The following is a 23,017-nucleotide window of genomic DNA, read 5'->3' on the forward strand; positions in this document are numbered from 1 at the left end:
CTCTGCCAGGTCAACATCCAAGAGCTCTCACGAGATTACTCTCCATCAGTTCCTGCCCTCCTTGGCCCCTCCAGGTGACTCTCTGGTACTCTTCACCCTGGGATTATCCCTGCCTAATTTCTGGACCAGACTACCAGTGTGTGGGTCTGAGGTTGAAAATGGCTTCTCCCATTGTCCCTGAGGCATTGCTCAGCCCCATTTAGCAGCTCTTCTTCTCCATGACCCTTCCCCACACTGGCCCCAGCCCTAGGATCAGGCTTCTGGGTCTGTGACTCTGCAGAGTTCTCATGCCTTCCATTGGAAATGTAGCCCCACCACCAAACCCCACTCACCAGCATCCCCATCAGTCTCTGTATGTATAACATAGAGTTGATTTCTCATTTACAGACATCTTGCCTTAGAGAGACTGTACCCACACTTGACAAGAGTATCTTCATAAATTGCAGACTACCACCATCCTGGATTATCTCTTGCACTCCTATTAGATGGGTCCTCATTATGAGATTTACAGTGGTTGTTTTTGATTTTTTGAAGAATAAACATTTTATCTGCAAATAGAGTGACCTTTTACAAATATTGCTTTAGAAAATATTCACATTTGATATAGAAATACTGTAGACTACACATAATTCTTTAAAAATGATTTTCATTATAACATTCATTAAAAATTAAATATAAGTGTAAAAGGCTATTCTATCTTCAGCATAAACATTCAATCATACCCACTCTCAAATATCTGTATATTCTCTCCAAATTTTTCTTTTATAGCACTTACTCAAGTGAGATAATATTACATATAATTGTATTCCTGCTTTTGTCTCTTAATATCTTCAACTAAGATTTTCCATAGCATTCTAGTAATGTTACATAATCAAAATAAACATTTTCAATGGTTCAATAAACAATTTTATTAAGTGGATTCATCACCATATACTTAAGATTTTGCTCTACTGTTGGAAATGTATGCTATTTCCAAATCCTGCTGTTATAAAGAATCTACAATTAGTATCTTTGTGTATACCAATGTTTCCTATTAATAATTATTTCTCAGGATAAATACACAACTGGAATATTTCTGGAGCAGACACAGAAACATTTACATGTCGCCAAACTGATTTTAAAAAGGATGCTCCACTTACAACTCCAAATATGAGCTCTTAGAGTACTTGCCTTATGAGTATTTACTAGTATAGACCAAAATATTTGTCTTATTTTGTTTTAAATTATACTTCACTGATTACTAGGGAGATGGGGCATTTTTATTTGTGTGCTTTCCACTTTTATACCTAAGAGAATTGTGAGTCTACTGTTTTTACTCACATTAATTAAACAGTAAAATTTACATCTTATTTATCTGGATGTGTCTTTTATTTAGTACAACACAAATGTATATCATTATAGCAAAAAACAAATACCAGAAGTGATAGTTCATATAGTAGCTCTATTTTTAATTTTTTTGAGGAAACTCCATACTGTTTTCCATAATGACTGCACCAATTTACATTCCACCAACAGTGTAGGAAATGGCAACCCACCCCAGTATACTTGCCTGGGAAATCCCATGGACAGAGGAGCCTGGTGTGCCACAGTCCATGGGGTTGCAAACAGTTGGACATGGCTGAGCGGCTGAGCATGGATACAACAGTGTGTGTGTGTGTGGGGGGGGGGTTCCCTTTTATCCACATCCTTGCCTATATAATAGCTGTCTTAACAGATGTAAGGCGATATCTCATTGTGGTTTTGATTTGCACTTCTCTGATGATTAGTGATGTTGAACATCTTTTCAGATATGTGTTGGCTATCTCTATGTCTTCCTTGGGAAACTGTCTATTGACAGTCTTTGCCCATTTTGAAATCAGGTTATTTTTGACTTTTTTGCCATTGAGTTGTATGAGTTCCTTACATATTTTGGATATTAACATCTCATATTATATATCTCAGATATAACATTTGCAAATATTAACTCCCATTCCATGGGTTGCCTTTTCTTTGTGTAGCTTGTTTCCTTTGCTTTCTAGAAGCTTTTTAGTTTGATGTACTCCTGCTTGTTTATTTTTGCTTTTGTTGCTTTTGCTTTTGATGTCATATAAAAAAATCATTGCCAAGACCACTGTCAAGGAGCTTTTTTTTTCTGACCCTGTGTTTCAGTTAATATCATACACAACATTGAAAAGCTAAAAGCTTTTCCTCTAAGATGGGGAATAACACAAGGCTGTCCACTCTCACTACATCTGTTAAACATAGTACTGGAAGTTCTAGTTAGAGCAAATATACAAGAAAAAGAAATAAAAGGCATCCAAATCCAAATCCAAAATGAAAAAATTAAAATTGTCTCTGTTTTCAGGCAACATGACCTTATAAATAGGAAACCCTAAAGACTTATATAAAGACTATATTGATGTGAGACTATATGGATGTGAGAGTTGGCCTGTGAAGTTGGCCTGAGTGCTGAAGAATTGATGCTTTTCAACTGTGGTGCTGGAGAAGACTCTTGAGAGTCCCTTGGACTGCAAGGAGATCCAACCAGTCCATTCTGAAGGAGATCAGCCCTGGGATTTCTTTTGAAGGAATGATGCTAAAGCTGAAACTCCAGTACTTTGGCCACCTGATGCGAAGAGTTGACTCATTGGAAAAGACTCTGATGCTGGGAGGGATTGGGGGCAGGAGGAGAAGGGGATGACAGAGGATGAGATGGCTGGATGGCATCACTGACTTGATGGACGTGAGTTTGAGTGTACTTGGGGAGTTGGTGATGGACAGGGAGACCTGGCATGCTGCTGTTTTGACACTGTTGTAAGTGGGATTATTCTCTTAATTTCTTTTTCAGATAATATGTTGTTACTGTATAGAAACACAACTGATTTATGTACATTAATTTTGTATTTTGCAACTTTATTGAATTTGTTTATTAATAAACACTTTTTTTGGTATACTCTTTCAGTTCAGTTCAGTCGCTCAGTTGTGTCCGACTCTTTGCGACCCCATTGGAGAAGGCAATGGCACCCCACTCCAGTACTCTTGCTTGGAAAATCCCATGGATGGAGGAGCCTGGTAGGCTGCAGTCCATGGGGTCGCTAAGAGTCGGACACGACTGAGCAACTTCACTTTCACTTTTCACTTTCATGCATTGGAGAAGGAAATGGCAACCTACTCCAGTGTTCTTGCCTGGAGAATCCCAGGGATGGGGGAGCCTGGTGGGCTGCCGTCTATGGGGTTGCACAGAGTTGGACATGACTGAAGTGACTTAGCATAGCATATATATATATATATATATATATATATATATATACACATTTTTTTTTCTTTTTGTGCTGTGCCATGCAGCCTGTGGAATCTTAGTTCCCTGGCCAGAGATCAAACCCAAACCCTCATGAGTGAAAGTGTGGAGTCTTAATCACTGGACCACTAGGGAATTCCTAAGAACAAGTTTAACCAAGCAGGTAAATTATCTGTATATGGGAAACTATAAGACAATGATGAAGAGAAACTAAAGAAGACAGGAATAAATGGAAAGATATCTCATGTTATTAGATTGGAAGAATTGATATTGTTAAATATTTTCCATACTACCAAAAGTGATCTACATATTCAATGCAATATCTATCAAGATTCCAATGGCATTTTCCACAGAAAAAGAATAAACAATCCTGAAACTTGTATGGAACCACAAAAGACCCCCAATAGCCAAAGCAATCTTGAGAAAGAACAAAGCTGAGGGTTTGTATCATGAATGACTGCTAAATTTTGTCAAATGCATTTTCTGCACCAATTATTGATTATTTGGGTTTTCTTCTTTATTCTGTTGATATGATAGATTTCATAGATTTATTTTTTAAAAGACTTATTTTTCTAGAGCAGTTTTACGTTCACAACAAAATTGAGAGGAAGGTACAAAGATTTCCCATACACCTCCTTGCCTCACACATGCATAGCCTCTCCCGTAATCAGCATCACTCAACAAGAGTGGTACATTTGTTACCATTGAAGAACCTACACTGATGTATCATAATCACCCAACGCCTGTGCTTTACCTCAGATTTTACTCTTTGTGTTGTGTGTTCTATGATTTTTGACAAATGTATAATGACATGTATCCATCATTAGTGTATTCTCATTGCCCCCAAATCCTCTGTACTCCACATATTTATCCCTTCTCTGATCCCCAACTCTTGGTAACTACTGGTTTGTTTTTTTTTTACTGTCTTCAAAGTTTTTGCTTTTTCCAAAATGGCACATAATTGGAGTTATACAATATTCAGCCTTTTCAGATTGGATTCTTTCACTTAGTAATAGGCATTTAAGTTTCCTCCATGTCTTTTCACAGCCGGCATAGCTCACTTCTTTTTAGTGCTGAATAATCCATTGTTTGGATGTACCACAATTTATCTGTTCAGCTACTGAAGTGCATCTTGGTTGCTTCAGAGTTTTGGCAGTTATGAATAAAGCTGCTATAAATACCCATGTGCAGGTTTTTGTGTAGACATGAGTTTTCAGCTCTTTTCAGTACAGTTCAGTTCAGTCGCTCAGTCGTGTCCAACTCTTTGCGACCCCATGAAACACAGCACACCAGGCCTCCCTGTCCATCACCAACTCCCAGAGTCCACCCAAACCCATATCCATTGAGTCGGTGATGCCATCCAACCATCTCATCCTCTGTTGTCCCCTTCTCCTCCTGCCCTCAATCCCTCCCAGCATCAGGGTCTTTTCAAATGAGTCAACTCTTCGCATGAGGTGGCCAAAGTACTGGAGTTTCAGCTTCAACATCACTCCTTCCAAAGAACACCCAGGACTGATTTCCTTTAGGATGGACTGGTTGGATCTCCTTGCAGTCCAAGGGACTCTCAAGAGTCTTCTCCAAAACCACAGTGCAAAAGCATCAATTCTTCTGTGCTCAGCTTTCTTTATAGTCCAACTCTCACATCCATACATGACTACTGGAAAAACCATAGCCTTGACTAGACAGACCTTTGTTGACAAAGTGATGTCTCTGCTTTTTAATATGCTGTCTAGGTTGGTCGTAACTTTCCTTCCAAGGAGTAAGCGTCTTTTAATTTCATGGCTGCAATCACCATCTGCAGTGATTTTGGAGCCCCCAAAAATAAAGTCTGACACTGTTTCCACTGTTTTCATTCCAATCCCAAAGAAAGGCAATACCAAAGAATGCTCAAACTACCACACAATTGCACTCATCTCACACGCTAGTAAAGTAATGCTCAAAATTCTCCAAGCCAGGCTTCAGCTCTTTTGGGTAAGTATAAGGGAGTGGCACTGCTGGGTCCTATGGTAAGAGTATGTTTAATTTTGTAAGAAACCACCAAATTGTCTTTCAAAGTAGCTGTACCATGTTGCATTCAACATTGAACCAGCAACAGGGTATGACAGTTTCTGTTGCTCCAAACCTCACTAGCATTTGGTGTTGTTAGTGTTCCAGATTTTGGGCTTTCCACATTCAGGGTCAGGAGGGGAGGCTGTGAGGAGATACCCCTCGTCCAAGGTAAGGAGCAGCGACTGCGCTTTGCTGGAGCAGCCACAAAGAGATACCCCACGTCCAAGGTAAGAGAAACCCAAGTAAGATGGTAGGTGTTGCGAGAGGCATCGGAGGGCAGACACACAAGTCATAATCACAGAAAACTAGTCAATCTAATCACAGGGACCACAGCCTTGTCTAACTCAATGAAACTAAGCCATGCCGTGTGGGGCCATCCAAGACAGGCGGGTCATGGTGGAGAGGTCTGACAGAAGGCAGTCCACTGGAGAAGGGAATGGCAAACCACCTCAGTATTCTTGCCTTGAGTACCCCATGAACAGTATGGAAAGGCAAAATGATAGGATACTGAAAGAGGAACTCCCCAGCTCAGTAGATGCCCAATATGCTACTGGAGATCAGTGGAGAAATAACTCCAGAAAGAATGAAGGGATGGAGCCACAGCAAAAACAATACCCAGTTGTGGATGTGACTGGTGATAGAAGCAAGGTCCAATGCTGTAAAGAGCAATATTGCATAGGAACCTGGAATGTCAGGTCCATGAATCAAGGCAAATTGGAAGTAGTCACACAGGAGATGGCAAGAATGAACATCGACATTCTAGGAATCAGTGAACTAAAATGGACTGGAATGGGTGAATTTAACTCGGATGACCATTATATCTACTACTGCAGGCAGGAATCCCTCAGAAGAAATGGAGTAGCCACCATGGTCAAAAAAAAGAGTCCGAAATGCAGTACTTGGATGCAATCTTAAAAACGACACAATGATCTCTGTTTGTTTCCAAGGCAAACCATTCAATATCACAGTAATCCAAGTCTATGCCCCAAAGAGTAACGCTGAAGAAGCTGAAGTTGAACGCATCTATGAAGACCTACAAGACCTTTTAGAACTAACACCCCCCAAAATTTCCTTTTCATTATAGGGGACTGGAATGCAAAAGTAGGAAGTCCAGAAACACCTGGGGTAACAGGCAAATTTGGCCTTGGAATATGGAATGAAGCAGCGCAAAGGCTAATAGAGTGTTGCCAAGAGAACGCACTGGTCATAGCAAACACCCTCTTCCAACAACGCAAGAGAAGACTCTACACATGGACATCACCAGATGGTCAACACCGAAATCAGATTGATTATATTCTTTGCAGCCAAAGATGGAGAAGCTCTATACAGTCAGCAAAAACAAGACCGGGAGCTGACTGTGGCTCAAATCATGAACTCCTTATTGCCAAATTCAGACTGAAATCGAAGAAAGTAGGGAAAACCACTAGACCATTCAGGTATGACCTAAATCAAATCCCTTATGATTATACAGTAGAAGTGAGAAATAGATTTAAGGGACTAGATCTGATAGAGTGCCTGATGAACTATGGACGGAGGTTCGTGACATTGTACAAGAGACAGGGATCAAGACCATCCCCATGGAAAAGAAATGCAAAAAAGTAAAATGGCTGTCTGGGCAGGCCTTACAAATAGCTGTGAAAAGAAGAGAAGCGAAAAGCAAAGGAGAAAATGAGATATAAGCATCTGAATGCAGAGTTCCAAAGAATAGCAAGGAGAGATAAGAAAGCCTTCCTCAGCGATCAATGCAAATAGAGGAAAACAACAGAATGGGAAAGACTAGAGATCTCTTCAAGAAAATTAGAGATACCAAGGGAACGTTTCATGCAAAGATGGGCTCGATAAAGGACAGAAATGGTATGGACCTAACAGAAGCAGAAGATATTAAGAAGAGATGGCAAGAATACACAGAAGAACTGTACAAAAAAAGATCTTCATGACCCAGATAATCACGATGGTGTAATCACTCACCTAGAGCCAGACATCCTGGAATGTGAAGTCAAGTGGACCTTAGGAAGCATCACTACAAACAAAGCTAGTGGAGGTTATGGAATTCCAGTTGAGGTATGTCAAATTCTGGAAGATGATGCTGTGAAAGTGCTGCACTCAATATGTCAGCAAGTTTGGAAAACTCAGCAGGGGCCACAGGACTGGAAAAGGTCAGTTTTCATTCCAATCCCAAAGAAAGGCAATGCCAAAGAATACTCAAACTACCGCACAATTGCACTCATCTCACACGTTAGTAAAGTAATGCTCAAAATTCTCCAAGCCAGGCTTCAGCAAAACATGAACCGTGCACTTCCAGATGTTCAAGCTGGTTTTAGAAAAGGCAGAGGAACCAGAGATCAAATTGCCAACATCCGCTGGATCATGCAAAAAGCAAGAGAGTTCCAGAAAAACATCTATTTCTGCTTTATTGACTATGTCAAAGCCTTTGCCTATGTGGATCACAATAAACTGTGGAAAATTCTGAAAGAGATGGGAATACCAGACCACCTGACCTACCTCTTGAGAAACCTATATGCAGGTCAGGAAGCAACAGTTAGAACTGGACATGGAACAACAGACTGGTTCCAAATAGGAAAAGGAGTACATCAAGGCTGTATATTGTCACCCTGCTTATTTAATTTCTATGCAGAGCACATCATGAGAAATGCTGGGCTGGAAGAAGCACAAGCTGGAATCAAGATTGCCAGGAGAAATATCAATAACCTCAGATATGCAGATGACACCAAAGTGAAGAGGAACTAAAAAGCCTCTTGATGAAAGTGAAAGAGGAGAGTGAAAAAGTTGGCTTAAAGTTCAACATTCAGAAAATGAAGATCATGGCATCCGGTCCCATCACTTCATGGGAAATAGATGGGGAAACAGTGGAAATAGTGTCAGACTTTATTTTGGGGGGCTCCAAAATCACTGCAGATGGTGATTGCAGTCATGAAATTAAAAGACGCTTACTCCTTGGAAGGAAAGTTATGACCAACCTAGATAGCATATTGAAAAGCAGAGACGTTACTTTGCCAACAAAGTTCCATCTAGTCAAGGCTATGGTTTTTCCAGTAGTCATGTATGGATGTGAGAGTTGGACTGTGAAGAAAGCTGAGCGCCGAAGAATTGATGCCTTTGAACTATGGTGTTGGAGAAGACTCTTGAGAGTCCCTTGGACTGCAAGGAGATCCAATCAGTCCATCCTAAAGGAGATCAGTCCTGCGTGTTCTTTGGAAGGACTAATGCTAAAGCTGAAACTCCAATATTTTGGCCACCTGATGCGAAGAGTTGACTCATTGGAAAAGACTCTGATGCTGGGAGGGATTGGGGGCAGGAGGAGAAGGGGACGACAGAGGATGAGATGGCTGGATGGCATCACCAACTCTATGGACATGTGTTTGGGTGAACTCCGAGAGTTGGTGATGGACAGGGAGGCCTGGTGTGCTGCAATTCATGGGATTGCAAAGAGTCGGACAGACTGAGCAACTGAACTGACCTGAACTGAATAGGTGTATAGTGGTTCTCATTGTTGTTTTATGTTTCCTTTATGACATCCTATGTGGAGCAGCTTTTAACATGCTTATTTGCCATCTATATATCTTCTTTGGTGAAGTGTCTGTTAAGGTCTTTGGTCAATTTTTTGATAGGGTTGTTTTCTTTAAATTTGAAGAAATTTAATTGGGTTGTTTTCTTAAAATTGGTAGAATTATAAGGGTTCTTTGTATATTTTGGATAACTGTCCTTTATCAGATGTGGCTTTCGTAGATCTTTTCTCCCAGGCTGTGGCTTATCTTCTAATTCTCTTGACACTGTCTTTTGCAAAGTAGAACTTCTAATGAAGCTTACCAAATATTTACTGATGGTTGATTATGTTGTTCAGATCTTCAATATCTTCTCTGATAATAATTCTTCAGTCACTGAGAGGCAGATTTTAAGTTCCTTTCCATAATTGTGAAGGATATCAAAACAGTCAATCTTAACGGAAATTGATACAGCCATTATGGACGACAGTATGGAGTTCCTTAAAAAAAAAACTAGGAATGAAACTGCCATATGACCCAGCAATCCACTACTAGGCATATACCTTGAGGAAACCAAAATTGAAAAAGACACATGTATCCCAATGTTCATTGCAGCACTATTTGCAATAGCTAGGACATGGAAGCAACCTAGATGTCCATCAACAAATGAATGGATAAAGAAGCTGTCATATACATACACAATGGAATATTTCTCAGCCATAAAAAGGAATGCATTTGAGTCAGTTTTCATGAGATGGATGAACCTAGAGCCTATTATATGGAGTGAAGTTAGTTAGAAAAACAAATATTGTATATTAATACATATATATGGAATCTAGAAGGATGGTACTGATGATAAAGGTCCATACAGTCAAAGCTACGGTTTTTCCAGTAGTCATGTATGGATGTGAGAGTTGGACCATAAAGAAGGCTGAGCACCAAATAACTGATACTTTCAAACTGTGGTGCTGGAGAAGACTCTTGAAACTCCCTTAGACAGCAAGGAGATCAAACCAGTCAATCCTAAAGGAAATCAATCCTGAATATTCATTGGAAGGGCTGATGCTGAAGCTGAAGCTCTAATACTTTGGCCACCTGATGTGAAGAAAAGACCCTGATGCTGGGAAAGATTGAGGGCAGGAGGAGAAGGGGACGATGGAGGATGAGATGGTTGGATGGCATCAGATGTGACTGAACGACTGAATAACAACATTATTGTGAACTGGTCTATTTCCACTTTCAGCTCTATTGGTTTTTGCTTCACTCATTCTAAGTCTCTGTTGTTTGGTGTATGCTTTGTGGTTTTAGTTGCTAACTCATGTCCAATTCTTTGTGACCCCATGGACTGTAGCCCACCAGGCTCCTCTGTCCACAGGATTTCCCAGGCAAGAATACTAGAGTGGGTTGCCATTTCCTTCTCCAGTGGGTATTCCCAACCCAGGGACTGAACCCATGTCTCTTACATTGGCAGGTGGATTCTTTACCACTGAGCTACCAGGGAAGCCAGTATCATATCAACATTTTGCCACTTCAAGTAAACTGTGGAAATCTTCCATTTCGGTCCCTTTACTATCATTGCTTTCAAATATCATTGTCTTGAGTATCAGATTGTGTTATAAATTTTGTTTCAATTGTAAAATGTAATGTAAAATTCATGAGAAGACAGTCTATTGTTTTCATCTATATGTCTGCTCTTTCTGTTTTTCAAGGAAGTAATGAAGATGAGAATAGAAATAAATGAAATAAAGACTAGAAAAAAATACAAAAATCAATAAAACTGATTTTTTTAAAGATAAAATTAAAAAAAAACTTTAGCTAGACTAAGAAAAAAGAGAAGACTAAAATAAAATTATAAATGAAAGAGGAGAATTTACAACTGATATCATAGAAATACAAATGATCATGCTGCTGCTGCTGCTACATCGCTTTAGTTGTGTCTGACTCAGTGACCCCATGGACTACAGCCTACCAGGCTCCTCCGTCCATGGGATTTTCTAGGCAAGAGTACTGGAGTGGGGTGCCATTGCCTTCTCCGACAAAGGATCATAAGGGACTACTAAGAAAAAATATGTGCCAATTAATTGGACAACCTAGAAAAAAATGGATAAATTTCTGGAAATATACAACCTAACAAGACTGGATCGTGAATTGAACTGATCTGAACAGATCAATAATGATTAAGGTGTTTGAATCAGTAATAAAAAACTTCTCAATAAAGAAAATGCCAGAACCAGATAGCTTTACTAGTGAATTCTATCTACCACTTGAAGAATAATGCCAATCCTTCTCAAACTCTTTCAAAAAATTGAGGAGGAAGGAACACTCCCAAACTCATTTTATTATGCCAGCATTACTCTGATGTCAAAGCCAGACAAGTACACTACAAGAAAAGAAAATCACAGGCCAATATTTTTGATGAACACAGACGAAAAAGTTCTCAACAAAATACTAGCAACTAAATTCAACGCCACATTAAAAGGATCATACACGATGATCAAGCAGATTTTATCCCTGGGATGCAAGGTAGCTGAGCACACACAGATCAATAAGCGTGATATATACCACATTAACAGAATGAAAGGTAAAACCATATCTTCTCAATTTATATAGAAAAAGCATCTGACAAAATTCAACATGTTTTCATGATAAAACCTCTCAACAAGTTAGGTATAGAAAGAATGAATCTCAATATGACAAAGACTGTCATATTTGACAAGCCCATAGCTAACATCATACCCAAGGATGAAAAGGTGAACACAATTCCTGTAAGATCAGGAATAAGTAAAGAATGCCCACTCTCCCTACTTCTGTTCAACATAGTACTAGAAATCTTAGCCACAGAAATTAGGCAAGAAAAATATATAAAAGGCACCTACATTGGAAGAAAGAAGTATAATCACCCCTGTTTGCAGATCCCATGATCCTATATAAAGAAAATCCCAGACTCCACCAAATAACTGTTAGAATTAATAAGGAACATTCAGTAAAGTTTCAGGACACAAAATTAACTTTCTTTCTTCATGCTTCAAGATTCCTTCTTTTATAATCTCCTTTCTGCTTGAAGAATATTCTTTTGCCACTATGGAGGAGCCTGGTGGGCTGCAGTCCATGGGGTCGCGAAGAGTCGGACACGACTGATCGACTTCCTTTTACTTTTCACTTTCATGCATTGGAGAAGGCAATGGCAACCCACTCCAGTGTTCTTGCCTGGAGAATCCCAGGGACGGGGGAGCCTGGTGGGCTGCCGTCTATGGGGTCACACAGAGTCGGACACGACTGAAGTGACCTAGCAGCAGCAGCAAGAGTAAGGTCTGGCAGCTACAAATTCTCTTAATATTTTTCATCTTTCAATGTCTTGATTCCCCTTCTCACCTAAAGGGTATTCTAGGTTGGCAGTTCTTTCCTTTCAGAACTTGAAATATACTGTACCACTACCTTCTGTCCTCTGTGGTTTCAGATGAGAAATCCAGTCATTCAAAGTGGTGTCACCTGATAGATAATCATTTCTCTCTGTCTGCTTTAAAGATTTTATCTTTGCTTTTAGTTGTCAGAGGTTTAACTATGATGTGTAAATATGAATTTATTTGAGTTTATCTTGTTTGGGGTTTTCTCAGACTTTTGTATCTTTGCATTTTCTTTTGCCAAACGTGGAGTGTTTTACATTATTACTTCTAATATTCTTTCAGCCCCACTATTTTTCTCCTCTTCTTCTGAGACTCCAGAATGACATGAATGTTGGATCTTATTGTTCCACAGGTCCCCAGGAATCTCTTCATTTTTCCAATCTATTTCCTGTCTTTTTTTTTAATTAATTTTATTTTATTTTTAAACTTTACATAATTGTATTAGTTTTGCCAAATATCAAACTGAATCCGCCACAGGTATACATGTGTTCCCCATCCTGAACCCTCCTCCCTCCCCATACCATCCCTCTGGGTTGTCCCAGTGCACCAGCCCCAAGCATCCAGTATTGTGCATCGAACCTGGACTGGCATCTTGTTTCATACATGATATCTTACATGTTTCAATGCCATTCTCCCAAATCTTCCCACCCTCTCCCTCTCCCACAGAGTCCATAAGACTGTTCTATACATCAGTGTCTCTTTTGCTGTCTCGTACACAGGGTTATTGTTACCATCTTTCTAAATTCCATATATATGCGTTAGTATACTGTATTGGTGTTTTTCCTTCTGGCTTACTTCACTCTGTATAATAGGCTCCAGCTTCATCCACCTCATTAGAATTGATTCAAATGTATTCTTTTTAATGGCTGAGTAATACTCCATTGTGTATATGTACCATAGCTTTCTTATCCATTCATCTGCTGATGGACGTCTAGGTTGCTTCCATGTCCTGGCTATTATAAACAGTGCTGCAATGAACATTGGGGTACACGTGTCTCTTTCCCTTCTGGTTTCCTCAGTGTGTATGCCCAGCAGTGGGATTGCTGGGTCATAAGGCAGTTCTATTTCCAGTTTTTTAAGGAATCTCCACACTGTTCTCCATCCTGTCTTTTTTAGATTGGGTAATTTTTATTAATTTTTCGTGAAGTTCACTGAATTTATGGCATATTTACTGTTGAGTCCATCAAGCAAGTTTTAAATTTTTGGTACACTTTTCAGTTAGAAGATTTCCATTTAATTCTTTTCCATAACTTTTATTTCTTTGCCGAGATTTTCTATTTTTTCATCTGTTTCAAGAGAATTTGTTATTGCTTGTTGAAATTTTGTTGTTATTGTTATGGTTAGTTTAAACTCCTTGTCAGATAATTTCAACATCATGTTGTGATTTTCCTTGCTCTTGGCATAATGGGTGATTTCTTTTCATTTTTTTTTTTTTGTGTGTGTGTGTGTGGGGTGGGGGGCATACCATACAGCATGCAGGATCTTAGTTCCCCAGCCAGAGATCAAGCCCATGCAGTCTGCACTGGACCACCAGGGAATTCCTTGAAGAGTGATCTTGAATAGGATCCTGGTCATTTACTATTATGTTGTGAGACTCTAAGCCCTATTTAAATCTTTTATTTTAGCAGGTAGTCACCTGTTTAGGTGTAGCATACAGGTCCTGACCTGCATGGAGTGTGGTTTGAATGAGCGCTTACTTTTCAGAGCCTTTGCAATAATTTTTGGTGTGCTTAGTTTATCTGATGCTGCTGGGGCTCCCAATGGTCCCTGAGGTTGCTCCAGACAGGGTCATCTGATGTCTCTATAAGGAGGAAGGAAGTCAAGAACCCATAGGGATGAAGACTGATTCCTAGGCCAGGCAGCTGGTTGTGTGGCAGAATTCTCTTGCTAGTGCCAACCTGTTTCACTAGGTGCCTCTTGGCAAGAGAGAGGTGTCTCAGGCCTGGCAAAAAGAGGTTCCTTTAGCGGCTTCTTTTTGGAGGGGCTCCTGATCCATCCCCTTGCCATTGCTGGCAGGTTCACCTTGTGTTGCCAGCAGACCTTCTGTTTCATCTGGGTGGAAGAATGAGCCTTCCTGGGCTAGCCTGCGTTACTAGGCTGGGGGTTATGGATATGCTAGGCCTGGGGTGCTTTCTTCTGTTGAGGGGAGGTACTAATGTAAGACATCCTGTTGCTGTGCTGTTCCTCCTGGGATCCCAAAACAGTTCCTCTTTGCACAGTTCAGAGTTCTCCTTTAGTTACCTCTTAAGTTCTTTCCAGGGTTTATATAATACTTGTACTTAGTAGGGGAAATCATGGAGAAATGGGTCTGAGCCATCTTGCTTAGGCCAAAATTTCTTTTTAATTGTTTTATTTTTTTATCTTTTTTTTTTTTTAACTTTACAATATTGTATTGGTTTTGCCATACATCAACATGAATCCGCCACAGGTATACATGTGTTCCCCATCCTGAACCCTCCTCCTTCCTCCCTCCCCATACCATCCCTCTGGGTCATCCCAGTGCACCAGCCCCAAGCATCCAGTATCATGCATCGAACCTGGACTGGTGACTTGTTTCATATATGATATTATACATTGAAGAAAACGATCACTGTGATTATTATATGATTGATACTAAAAATAATTTTGGCACAGAAATAAAGGGCATTTTAAAAAAGTGATCTGGTCCAGGTGTCAAATATACTAGCTTTGCCACTGAGAGTGAACAAAGTAAAAGGAGAGATTAGAAAGATTTTGAAGAAGGGCCTTGAAGCAAAGGGTAGAAAGAGTGTTAAGAAGCTGAGAGAGGTTATTATTATGTTTGTTTTATGATGGGATTAGAAACCAGAGGAGCTGAGGGTTAGGTTGCTTGCCCAAAATTGCTCTGGCATTTGGCTGTAGGATGGTTGCAGAATTCAGGCTTATGACATTCCAAGGCCATGGTAACAGCACACTTTCCCAGGGTGCTGCTTTCAAATGGCAAACACAACCTTTGCTAGAAGATACACTGCAACAGTCAAGCACCTTTTACCTATCCGGCAAATGCACAAAAAGTTTCAATAGAAACAAATGTTTACTAAATTTGACTAGTATTAAATGCCTTTTATTAACTGTCTTTTAATCATCTAGCTTGGAGGGGGTTTAATTAATGCTCATGAATTCATTTCAAGATAATAATTACCAACGGAGTGCTTATTCCTAGAAGGAGAGCGTTAAATTATAATTGGCATTTGGATAAGTTTGTGAAACTGTATCTTATCTTTCTTTAAGCTTCTGACTTCTTGAATTACTTTTACGATGAACATTTCTGAGCTTCATTTGCCCATTGTCACTGCCATATAAACTAAACCTTTGTTCCCAATGGTATATACAAGATTTCAGATAAAAGCTGACCATGTCATAATTAAATGTTTCATTCGGTTTTTCATTAGATCTCTCTACATAGTGATAGCTATGTGTGCGCTGTGTGCTTAGCTGCTCAGTCATGTCTGACTCTTTGCAACCCCATGGTCTGTAGCCCACCAGGCTCCTCTGTCCATGGGGATTCTTCAGGGAGGAATACTGGAGTGGGTCACCATTACCTTCTCCAGAGGATCTTCCCAACTCAGGAATAGAACCTAGGTCTCCTGCATTGTACGCGGATTCTTTACCATCTGAGCTACCAGGGTAGCCCAATGGCATCTATATTTCTGCCTTTTTCAGGGTCAATTTTAGAAATCTAATGAAAGACTCAAACACACACATATAGTTTAGATTTTTTTCCCAGAGAGAAATTCTTTTTAAAACAAACTCAAAATAAAAGACCTTCTTCTCCTGCACGTCCTCTAGGAAAACTACCTCCAAACAAAACCAAACTGCAGATAGCATCCCGGATGAAATTTAAATCTTCACTACCCAATATAACAAGTTTATGAATTTTGACAAGTATGATTGGGCAGTGACTATCTGTTATATTCAGCCATGGGAAACTATTCACTGGAAATAGATGAAGGTATCATTGGAAAATCTCTTAACTTTCAAGACATTGGGCTGTCATCTCACCCACCCCAAATTTCTTCCAGCACATTAAATGGCTCCCCAGCATTCCCCCAAAGTGAAGCAAGTTCTAAAAGTGTCCACCATGCAGTTAGCTGACAGCTCTATATAAGGTGCAATTGAGTTGGGGGGTCTTAGCAGTCCATGGGGTCGATGAGGGTCAGACACGACTGAGCGACTTCACTTTCACTTTTCACTTTCATGCATTGGAGAAGGAAATGGCAACCCACTCCAGTGTTCTTGCCTGGAGAATCCCAGGGACGGGGGAGCCTGGTGGGCTGCCGTCTATGGGGTCGCACAGAGTCGGACATGACTGAAGTGACTTAGCAGCAGCAGCAACTTCCCCCTGCATGTCTTATAGTATTTGTGGTAAGTTACAAATGCTTTGGTAATTTGCGACATTACCTCAGAGCAGAGCTCTTAAATCATGACTCTATGAGATGGCAAGGATCTGGGTAAGAATGATCAAGTTTATAAATTACAAGTGCAAAATTTATCCAGTAGTATAAATTCCTACTCAACCTGGAAGAATCTAAGAGTCAGAGCCACAAAATATCACTCGTGTGATGTACGACGTATGATGAATTTGAGCAAACTCTGGGAGATAGTGGAGGACAGGGGAGCCTGGTGTGCTGCAGTCCATGGGGTCACAAAGACTCAGACATGACTTAGTGACTGGACAACATGGTGTACAAGTGATTCACCAAGAGGAGTGATGCTCATTCATAGGACAAGTTCTAATATCTATAATTCTGCAACTCAGGGCAGCAGGAAGCAAGTCTGCCCTTGCAAAACTGCTTAAAAGAAGCAATAATATTATTAATTCTCATCTTCATTTGTTCTTCAGTATCATATCAACTGATGCTTCAGAATTTTCTCCTGCACCAAGTACAGCCTTCATGTGAAGTGAACAGGTAAAAAGTCACCATTATTTTCTCTGTAGTGTGGCTGGCTCTGCAGTGTCAAAGCAAAGTGGATGAATGATTATTTGATGTTAAATAATCACTTACTTATTTGATAGTAAAAGAACATAAATTATTATTGTCAACCAAATGTCTCCTAGGAGACATGAATGAGGTCTGCTGCTGCTGCTAAGTCTCTTCAGTCTTGTCTGACTCTGTGTGACCCCATAGACGGCAGCCCACCAGGCTCTGCCATCCCTGGGATTCTCCAGGCAAGAACACCGGAGTGGGTTGCCATTGCCTCCTCCGTGAATGAGGTCAAATGAATCCAAATTTCCTGGCTCTTAACCCCACCTACTAATTCTGAGTTACCAGTGCTGAGGTCTGAATATTTGTGTCCGCCTCAAAATGTGAAGAAGGCAATGGCAACCCACTCCAGTACTCTTGCCTGGAAAATCCCATGGACGGAGGGGCCTGGTAGGCTACAGTCCACGGGGTCTCGAAGAGTTGGACATGACTGAGCGACTTCACTTTCACTTTTCACTTTCATGCATTGGAGAAGGAAATGGCAACCCACTCCAGTGTTCTTGCCTGGAGAATCCCAGGGACGGCGGAGCCTGATGGGCTGCCGTCTATGGGTTCGAACAGATTCGGACACGACTGATGCGACTTAGCAGCAGCAGCAGCAGCAAAATGTGTATATTGAAATCCTAACCCCTAAACTGATGTTATTAAGAGCTGGATCCTTTGGTCGGTGATTAGGCCATGAGCATGGAGCCTTCATGACTGGGACTACTACTTCATAAAAGAGACCCCAGAGAGGTCCCTGATCCCTTCCACTATGTGAGGACACAGAAAGTAGTCAGCAGTCTGCAACCTTGAAGTGGATCTCTGCTAGAACCTGGTCATGTTGGCACCCTGATACTGGATTTCTCAGGCAGTGAGAAAGAAATTTTTATTTTTCATAAGCCATCCAGTGCATGATATCTTGTTATAGCAGCCCAAACAAACAGCTTTCTGGAAAAGCCCCTCCCAACCAAGTATTGCTGCATCTCTGGGGGATTCCACAGGGAGCTCATGAACCTGTATAGCAGCTGCCAACCCCATACATCCACTACAGTCAAATTTTGCTCCTTTCCTGCCATGGCTTCACTTTGTCAGTTTCGCTTGCTGAAAAGTGGAGTGATGGTTTCTACTGCTGCTGCTAGTGAGTATTCCAACTTCCCCACCAAGTGTGCTCTCTGCCATTCTCTCTAAATGGTCCATGTGTGGTATGGGATCTCCCTGACCCAGGGATCAAACCCTTTGTCACCTGAGCCCCAAAATAAAGATGCTTGTATTCAGTCTCATCAGTGTGCCCCATAAAATGGCTCTTTCCATGGTGGATCTCAATAATACCTTTCTCTGCTGCTGCTAAGTCACTTCAGTCGTGTCTGACTCTGTGCGACCCCATAGACGGAAGCCCACCAGGCTCCCCCATCCCTGGGATTCTCCAGGCAAGAACACTGGAGTGGGTTGCCATTTCCTTCTCCAATGCATGAGAGTGAAAAATGAAAGTGAAGTCGCTCAGTCGTGTCCGACTCTTAGCGACCCCATGGACTACAGCCTACCAGGCTCCTCCATCCATGGGATTTTCCAGGCAAGAGTACCGGAGTGGGGTGCCATTGCCTTCTCCGATACCTTTCACTACTGAAGCTCAAAACTGTTCTGCCAAACTGGGCAAGAACAAAAATCTTGCCTTCTACTCTGTTGTCCTCATTTCTAATTTCTCCATGCTCTCTACCTCCATACTTCATGCATCTATATAATGCCTCTTTCTTCCTTCAGATACAGAACTCAAGGACTCATGGACATCAGTTCAGAGAAGTACTGTCCACCCTACCATATCCCCTGTTTTCCAGGTGGTGATCCTCTGTGAGACAGTGTCTTCTTCACTGGTCTCAGTCCTTGGCTTTGGCTGTTTAGACGTGGCCTTAGAGTCTCTAGAGCAGTGGTCTCCAAAATGGGGTGATCACATCGCAGAAGTGAGATAATACATTGGGGTGTAGGGAGCAAATGTTAGCATGAATAGATAAATTCAGTTTTACTACTATTTAATATATAGAACACCACCAGTGCCCTCCCTTGGTCTATAAGATAGGGTCATAGGTTGCCTATTTCACAAGGTGTCCTGAGGAAGGAGTTGAATGTTCCACATGAGGAATAGTTGACAATGGAGCCCTCATATGATTGTGTCTTCCAGCATGTTGCAAAGTATTACAGTTTACATATTCCTGGTCAGGTGACATTACAAATTATGCTATTTATGCATAGCATAACTGCTATGCATAGCAAATAGCAAAACTGCTATTATGCAGTTTTAACTAATAACTCTTTCAAAATTGGCAAGTAACTTTAAAAAGTCCCTGCAAACAAATCATAGATCAAGATACTATCATTAACTCAAACGCACAAAAGTACAGGAAAACTGGCAACACTGCTAGTTCTCCCACCCTAGAATAGCACAACATATTACATAAAATAAGGAATTCAAATCAGATTACTTTTCTTTTTATTTACTTATTTTTTATGCAGCATGGCTTGTGGGATCTTAGTTCTCCAACCAGGGATCAAACCAGGGCCCCCTGCAGTGGAGGCGCAGAGTCTTAACCACGGGGCTGCTAGGGAATTTCTTCAAATTACTTGTCAAGGAGATCATTTAAAAATACGTTATTAACAATTACCTTCATTTGGCGTGCTGCCAGAACACAGTCTAAGACCAGGATTTAGATGCACCTGCCTTATTTGGGAGGTAATTCCAGGAAGCACAGTGAGGTAGTAGGGAAGTGACATACAAAGGCAGCAAAGTAGTGGATTACCACCTTGGGTGACCAGGACTCCATCCTGCTGGGGACTTCTGAGGGACTTTGTGGAATAAAATTGCCCCTCTGAGGTTTAGGGAAGTTGGGGTATTTATTCATTGACTCTCATCTTAAGGCTTATTCTTGGGGTGTGCTAGGTCCCTGGCACTTTTAGCCTCTCCTGTGCATACAGGCCACACTTTAATAGTTGGAGAATGCTTTCATGAAGAGAGACACAGGAAGCCTTTGCTTGTACGGGAAATGTCTGCAGGTGACCCATAGGGCCAAAGGGATCTCAGTTGGACACTCACAGTGCCTGCAACCACAATGGGTCTTTTTGTGACTGTATATAGTTTCTTGGGGGGCTCCCCAGGTGGTGCAATGGAAGAGAATCTGCCTGTGAATGCAGGAGGAGCAGGAGATGTTAGTTCGATCCCTGGGTTGGGAAGATCCCCTGGAGGAAGAAATGGGAACCCACTCCAGTATTCTTGCCTGGGAAATCCCATGGACAGAGGAGCCTGGTGATCTATGGTCCATGGGGTTGAAAGAGTTAGACATGACTGAGCGGCAAGCATATAGTTTCTTGACTTTTCAAAGTGCATTTTTGTATATGCAACTTATGTACACAGTACATTACAGCAGGGGTACACAAATATAATTTAGAAACAAGTATATCTGTATTGGCAGTTCATATACAAAATATTCTTATTGATACAGGTGCCTGGATCAAAACAGTTTTAGAACTCAGTCCTCTAAGTAGGGTTGGAATCTCCGAATGGTTTATGAGCCACAAATCCTGTTGAAATACCTCAAGCCACAGTAGAGTCACAGAACAAAAATCATAAACTTCCCCCCCCCCTTTTTTTTGGTTCCAAAGTGTCTTACAAAGGACTCTCTCCCTCTGTTCTCACAAAACTCCTGAAACTTGCTTGGTTAACTTCTCTTTGGGCATCATGACATTTAAGAGCAGGTTGTCTTATAGATGAAAACATCAGAATGCAGGATTCATGGTGGCCAGGAAGAGAAGAAAATGATACAAGAAGATGGTATTGAAAAGGTGGGGGGGCCCTCACTTTACCTCCTGAGAGAAGGTTAGCTATCTCTCTTGATGTTCATCCATGAGGCCCTCGATGTTGAGAAGGGTCACTTCCCCAGGGAGTAGGGTGGGATGGGTGAGAGCCACAGGGTCCTAAGAGTTGATCAGATATGCCATTTACCGACCTTTTGTCTAAGTAGCCAGAACCGGACCAACAAACTTTCCTAAATCAAGAGTTTTCTGGGACCTGCTTTCATCATTGGTAGTTTACACACCAATGGTCTACATCAATCACTTACAGTGCCTCCAGAATATTAAGCCTCAGGAAATGCTAGAAGAGTCAGGGCCTGAGGCATTTTCCCTAGCATTCTGTTTATGCCAGAAGAACCAAAGGACACGTTTTAGAAAGATATGTTTTTCTTGTAGACTTCAAAGCTAAAAAGCTACTACCAAAACATACGAACTCTGCTTGGCCATCTAACCACAGTCAATCAATAACTGCTGACTGAATGTATTAGGACCTGTGCTATATTAGAAAAGAAGGAAGGGAGGGAGAGAGAGTACGAGAGCGGGACAGAGGAAGGTAGGGATGAAAATCATCTCTGGTTTCCTTAAAAGGTAGTTAACCTAGACCAAGTGGCACATGGTGATTGCCAAATGAAGTGGACAAATATGGGGGCATCTCAAGAACTCAGATCAACGCTATGGTGATCAGGGGACCATCCAGGAAGAGTTGAGATCTGAGATAAAATCGTATTCTCAAACTTGAATGTACACCATAACCATCAGACTGTTAAGTCAGATTGCAGGTCCCCACCCCCAAAGACTCGCATTCGGTAGATCTGTGGTGGGAACTGAGCACCTGCGTTTCTATCAAGTTCCCAAGTGATGCTGATGCTCTGCCTAGGGACCACACTTGGAGAACTGCTCCTCTAAAGGATTTTAGCTATGTGAAAGGGAGAGGGCTGTCAAGGGTTGAGAGGAGGAAGTATTAAAAGGAATGAGGTTGGGAAAGCAGAAGACATGTTGAGGAGGATTCTGAAGTGAAGAGACTGTATAACAGAAGACTGGGAGAAAATAATGTAAAGGTCTGTCTAAAGATTTTAGAATTCATCCTACAGGCAACTGGGAGTAAGTGAATGTGTTGGAGTGGCGACAGGATGTGATAGAAACCTTATTTTTTTTGACTATTTAATCTGATTGCAGGATATTCCATGGTACGGAGCAGGGGAAAGGAAGATGTGAACAGAGAAAGTACATGTAAGAGCTTGTGAATTTATTTAAGTTGTTTAAAAGTCTATTTTATATGGTGTTCTTTCCAAACAGAGGTGAGGGAAGAAGTGTTTCTCAGGGAATTAAATGTTGGTGAGATGTTTGGGCCAGCATTCCTCTTGGAAAAGAAGACAGAGGCAAACAAATGGAATTTGAGCTTTGGTCTTCCATTATTCAAGTTTTCCTAAAGAGTGACAGCATGGAAATATTCAAGTCTGCTCGGAATCTGTGCCAATTTGATGGGAGAATCTGCAGATTTTCAAGCAGTAAGTTGATATGTGGTAACCTTCAACCCAGGAGTGAGGAATTTTCTGTTTATAGTCTTGACTCAAAAGATATCCAAATTTGCCCCACCCTGGGAGTGTATCACGAAGGTGGAATTTTCAATGCTTAAAAATGGTTTATAATGGGATCACACTGAAATTTTATTTTTTTCTTCTGTGAAGATAAATGCAATGTGTGTGACACTGATACTACATTAAGCAAGAGAATTGTGCTCTGAGGACACACACACACACACACACACACACCACTGAACATTGGACAAGTCTCTGCTTTGAGAGAGATGCCTGTTTGAGGGTATGTTTCTGCATGAAGCAAAATCAATATGGGACAACCTGAAAAACATCTGTTGGGAACCTTTGGAATGGTAGATGGAAGAGGAAATGGGAGACAAGGGGGACAACTTGGAAAACAATACAAGGAAGCTTTATCTATACT

The sequence above is a fragment of the Bos indicus x Bos taurus genome, chromosome X (genome assembly GCF_003369695.1).
Source record: "Bos indicus x Bos taurus breed Angus x Brahman F1 hybrid chromosome X, Bos_hybrid_MaternalHap_v2.0, whole genome shotgun sequence".
Classification (NCBI taxonomy): Eukaryota; Metazoa; Chordata; class Mammalia; order Artiodactyla; family Bovidae; genus Bos; species Bos indicus x Bos taurus.